General features: G+C 29.5%; 1 non-coding gene across 1 annotated transcript; it reads left to right on the forward strand.

The window, feature by feature from the left end:
• Nucleotides 1-4,296: 4,296 nt before the first annotated feature.
• Nucleotides 4,297-4,373, forward strand: J4E78_011078. Its single transcript has one exon. It is a non-coding gene; the product is annotated as a tRNA-Val (tRNA).
• The last annotated feature ends 1,088 nt before the right edge of the window (nt 4,374-5,461 follow it).

Genomic DNA, 5,461 nt, shown 5'->3' on the forward strand with positions numbered 1-5,461 from the left:
TTCGACGTAATTACGATTATGCGAAATTACTATCCCTTTTATTTTTTTTCGACATAATTTCTATGAAATTATTAGAAAAAAAATTAGGGATGAGCCCCATCGGGGGTCTTCCCAAAGGGTCAGCCCCTCTCGGGGCTAGAAAAAATTAGGGAGCCTTAGGGACCTAGAGTATTATAGCGGGTAGGATTAATAATTATTAAGTAATAACTCTTCTCCTACGGAGGGCTACGCGCTAGCGCTACGCCCAAATTAGGCGACCCCCTACCATGCAATTAATGATGGTAGTCGGGAAAGGATGTAACAATGAATAACCTAGCAGGAAACCAAAATAATTATTATTTATATTATGAGTAGGTAATCCCCAGAGACTAAACGTTAAATATCCTGTTGATTAACTGGATAATTATATAGTCCATTTATTTTGACACTAATCGAACTTGTGTGAACTATTACTCCTGCTTTAATATTAGTATTAATCGCTTTCCCTTCTTTCAAACTATTATACTTAATGGATGAAGTTACTGATCCTTCATTATCTGTATTAGCAGAGGGTTTCTTTAACGGTGGCCCTAAATCGTATATATTAAATAAAATAGAAGATACCTATAATTTAGCCTTGCTATTTGTAGGTCAAAGAAAAAATAATATAAATAAATTTAAAATGTATTTTCATACTAGAGTAAGAGCTGCTTCTAGAATAGGTCCTCATGATCAAGATGTCATCTCTGTGATAATCGGTTCACTTTTAGGGGATTGCTATGCTAATAATAGATCTGTAGAAGGTACAAGACTTTGTTATAGACAAAGTATAATTCATAAAGATTACCTCTTTTGATTATATAAATTTTATTATGATAGAGGTTATTGTTCTAATTTAGAACCTAGAGTACATACTATTATTTTAAAAAAAGGTGATAAAAAAACAGAACATTTTAGGTATGAATTTAATACTTTTACTTTTAGAAGCTTTAACTGGATTCATAAGATGTTTTACAAAAAGGGTAAAAAGTATATACATCCTGAAATAGAAAATTATTTAACTCCCTTAGCTTTAGCAATTTGAATAATGGACGACGGAGGTTGAACTAAATATGGTGTAAGAATAGCTACAAATGATTTTAAACTTACAGAAGTAGAATTTCTTATTAAAGTTCTTAAAAATAAATTTAATCTCGATTGTACTATTCAATATTTAAAAGATATAGATAGATATTCTATTTATATTAAAAGTTCATCTATTCTAACTTTAAGGGAATGAATAGTACCTTATTTACACTCCTCTATGCTTTATAAAGTAGGTTTATAAACAATTAAAATTTTTATATTGTGAAAGTTCTTCTAACCCCCTACATATATTCGATAGTCAAGAAATATACATATTTCTAAGAATTTGACAAAATTCTTTTAAAAAAGTTTTATACTTTTTCTGGCGACATGAGTGAAAACAGTTAACATATTATTATTATAATTCGTATCTAAGTAATAATACAAGACTGTCGGTAAATAGTTTATTTTCTTTTATTTATCGCAACAGACTGAGTCATTTGTGGGTGTCAAATTATTTGATGCTTAATATACAGTCGACAAGATTTTAATTAAAATCTGCACCAATGATACTGAAGTTACGAATATCCAGATTTCCTAAATAGTGATGGAGATTTTGTTGAGTTTGATTCTTACTTAGTACCTGAATCTGATTTAGAAGAAGGAGCGTTAAGAATGTTAGAAGTAGATAACAGAGTTATTCTACCTGAAATTACACATACTAGATTTATTCTTACTGCAGCAGATGTTATCCACAGTTTTGCCATACCAGCATTAGGAGTAAAATGTGATGCATACCCAGGTAGATTAAATCAATTCTCTGTTTTAATTAACAGATTAGGAACATTCTATGGTCTGAACCATGGCCAAAACTGTAGTGAACCTACGGTTATAAATCATCAAATTGACGGGAAAGCCCTAAAGGAATCTTAACTAAGTAAGTATGGTAACATAACTTATGGCACAGGTAATGACTCGTGGTACAGTAAAATCAAGATTTATTATTCAATGGGCAATCCGCAGCCAAGTACCAAGTATAAAATATTTGGTATGCAGTTCATCGACTAAACGGTGGTTGGTATTATTCGTAATAATAACGCTTAAGATATAGTCAGCCCCCTCCTGAAAAGGTGCAGAAAAATATAAGTATTCTTTATATTTTTTGTTAAATAGATATATTCATTTGGTTGATTATATTTAGGGATTTCTACGATAGTTTGCTAAACTATTTTAATGTATAAATATTCATACAAAAAAGTAAAGCACTTTTCATTATGGTAGTGTTTGCATTGTACAATTAGTAGAAGTGTTTTTAATAAGCATTACACATTTGATAAACGTATTGGTTCAATAGCTGTTATATCTCTAACTATCCCTGCGGGATGGTCCCCTAGTTTTTTTTTGAGTAATTTCTCCAAGAAATTACGTAAAAAAAAACAAAGGGGGGGCAGACCAAAGGGTCAGTCCCCTTTTGGGGACTAGAAATTATAGTGCAACTAGATCTTTTAATTCAATAAGACCTTTGGCAAATAATCCAGAGTCTTTAGCGTTAGATCATATCAATAGTGAAAAACCAACGAATTCATCCATTATTAATACAATATTATTAAATCAAAATTTATCCATTACTGACTCTAAATTAGAAGAATTATTAAAAGTTAAAGGTGTTGAATGGGATCTTCCTATATCTACACCGGAAAATAAACAACTTTTAGCGGAGTTAACAGGTAAATCTAAATATAAAGGTTTCTCGGGTGTATATATCTTTATACATAAAAATACAGGGCATAAATACGTAGGTTCATCTAATTTATTAAGACGTAGAATGGATTATTATTTTAAAGGTGATTTCCCTTTAAGTGGTAAATTTTTACCTTTACTTCACAAAGAAGGGGTAAGAGCTTTTAAATTAATAGTATTTAAATTAGATTCTACTATATTTAGTTATAAAGACTCTTTAATGTTAGAACAGTATTATTTAGTAAATAAAGAATTTAACTTGAATACATTAAGAGTTGTTAACGCAGGATCTTCAAAAGGTGATCCTGTATATGTTTATGATTTAACTTGTAGTACTCTTTATTATCATGCGAAATCTAAGATTGAACTAAAAAGAGTATTAAAAATACACACTGAAACTAGTAAAAAGTTTGTAGATTCTAAAAAACCATATCTTAATAAATTCTTACTATTAAGCTATTACATACCTACTGCTTTAACAAGCAATATTCCGGTGGATAAATTAGTAGAGGTTATGCAAAAAGAAAGAAAAGATATGTATATAGTAGGAACTCGTAGAAGTATATCAGTAGAATTAGAAATTAAAGAAGGAAATGCCTTTGTAAATTCAGATTCTATAGGCCAAACTTTAAATTTCGATTCGTTAACATCTTGTATTGAATACTTAAGAGAATTAGGTTTAACGATTAAAAGAGCCACTCTTACTAAATATATAAAAAATGAAAAAGTGTTTCATAATTTCTTATGTAAATTTTCAGATAATATTTTACCGGATCATTTTTCAGAAGTAGGATTAATAATGGATGAATATAAAAAATTAAAAGTAGATGCAGACTTAGATACCTTAAAAGTGAATAGAAAAAATAAACCTATAGTAGTAAAAGGAGAAAATTTTGAGAAAGAATTTGAAAGTATTACGGATACAATTAAATACTTTGGTACTTTAAATATCAAATTAGATAGAAAAGCTCTTTATCTTCATTTAAAAGACGGTAAAAAATATAAAAACTATTCTTTTTCTCATAAATAACTAAATAATAGTTAAAAAAAATAACATACTTTCTTTGACTGGAGTAGTAATAAGTATTATTCAATTACATTAAATAAACGTAGAAATAACCCGCAATGTTCAGAAATTTGTGGTATCCTTCATTCGAGTATGCCAATTGTTGTAGAATCAGTTTCCTTAGAGAAATTCTTATCTTGATTACAAGAACAATAGTTGGATAAAACCCATCTAATAACTCTAGACCCGCCGGAACGGCGGGCCTTTTCCGCTCCCCAAGGGTCAAAGACCTTCGGAGAGGGGACTAGATAGATTTTATTAAAATAATTGTCTTGTACAATTAACATGTTATGAAAGGTAACACCTTACCAGATAGTATAACATATCCCAGTATATACATCTTATGAAGTAACTGGTTAATTGCAGTCTACAATTTATACAGCAATTAAGGGTGGGGGGAGAAGAGTAAAATAAACTTTTGCTTAAAGCCCCCCCCCCCATAAAAAAAGAAATTAGCTCCATTGGTAGAGCATCCATTTTACACGCGGCAGGTTAAGTGTTCGATTCACTTATTTTCAACTTATTTTTCATAATTACACACCTATCTTAAAGGGAAAATGGTTAAATTTAACCATAATAAACATAAAAATTCATAGTAATGTAGTAAGGATGTACAATATTAATTAAACTTATAACTTTCATTGCTTTGCCCTAATTTATACCAATAATTCATAACAATATTCTATGTTAAACATATTCAAAAATAAACAAAATAGTTTAAACCGTAAACTATCTATCAATAAAAATTTTCTTATAGGGTTTATTAGTAGTATAACTACTGCTGCGATGGGCTATATATTAAGACTTATTCTTTTAAATTATTTAGAATATGACGTTTTTACTAATCTAGATAATTGAACTGTTAGCTTTAGTTACTTTTGCTCTTTAGGTGGTAGTCGTTTTGTAATTAATGAATGACTTAAAGAAAATACTTTCCGAATGCATTCTTGTGGTGGTACTAACCCAGTTGGGTATATTAGTACTATGCAAGCTCCTAATGATCCAGGTATAGGTAGCTCTACACCAGCTGGTAGTTCTGGTGCTTTAATTACAGATGATCGTTTAAAATTACAGCAAAGACTTACTAAAATAGAAGAAAAAGTACAGTACTTTGGGGAACAATATGACGCTGCTAAATATGATTTGGATCAAATTGTACCTAAAAGAGCTTTTTTCATAGAAAGAGGTGAGGAACACCTATGACAAATGGAACATCAAAAAGCTGTTTCTGCAATAAATGATTGTCGTACTAATCTATCTAGTGAATTGAGAATGCAACAAATATTAAAAACCAAATTAGAAAACGAAGATTATTCTATGTCTTCTGCATCTGCTACTACTAAACGTAGCTTCACTCATAGTTCTATGTCTAATGATGATTTCAGTACACGTATTAATAAACGTACATCTGATAATCAATAATTTTATGTAGTTAAAAGCTTTAAGTTAATACATAAAAATAACTTATATAGTTTACCAAATTATTTATAATTGCATTCTCTGGATTAGAACTAGGTATTGCATTTATACAATCACAAGTTTTTGTAGTGTTATCTTGTTCATATATTAAAGATGCATTAGAATTACATTAAAGGTATATTACCTTATTTT

Source organism: Alternaria triticimaculans (genome assembly GCF_023758025.1).
Source record: "Alternaria triticimaculans strain BMP 0046 chromosome Unknown scaffold_89, whole genome shotgun sequence".
Lineage (NCBI taxonomy): Eukaryota > Fungi > Ascomycota > Dothideomycetes > Pleosporales > Pleosporaceae > Alternaria > Alternaria triticimaculans.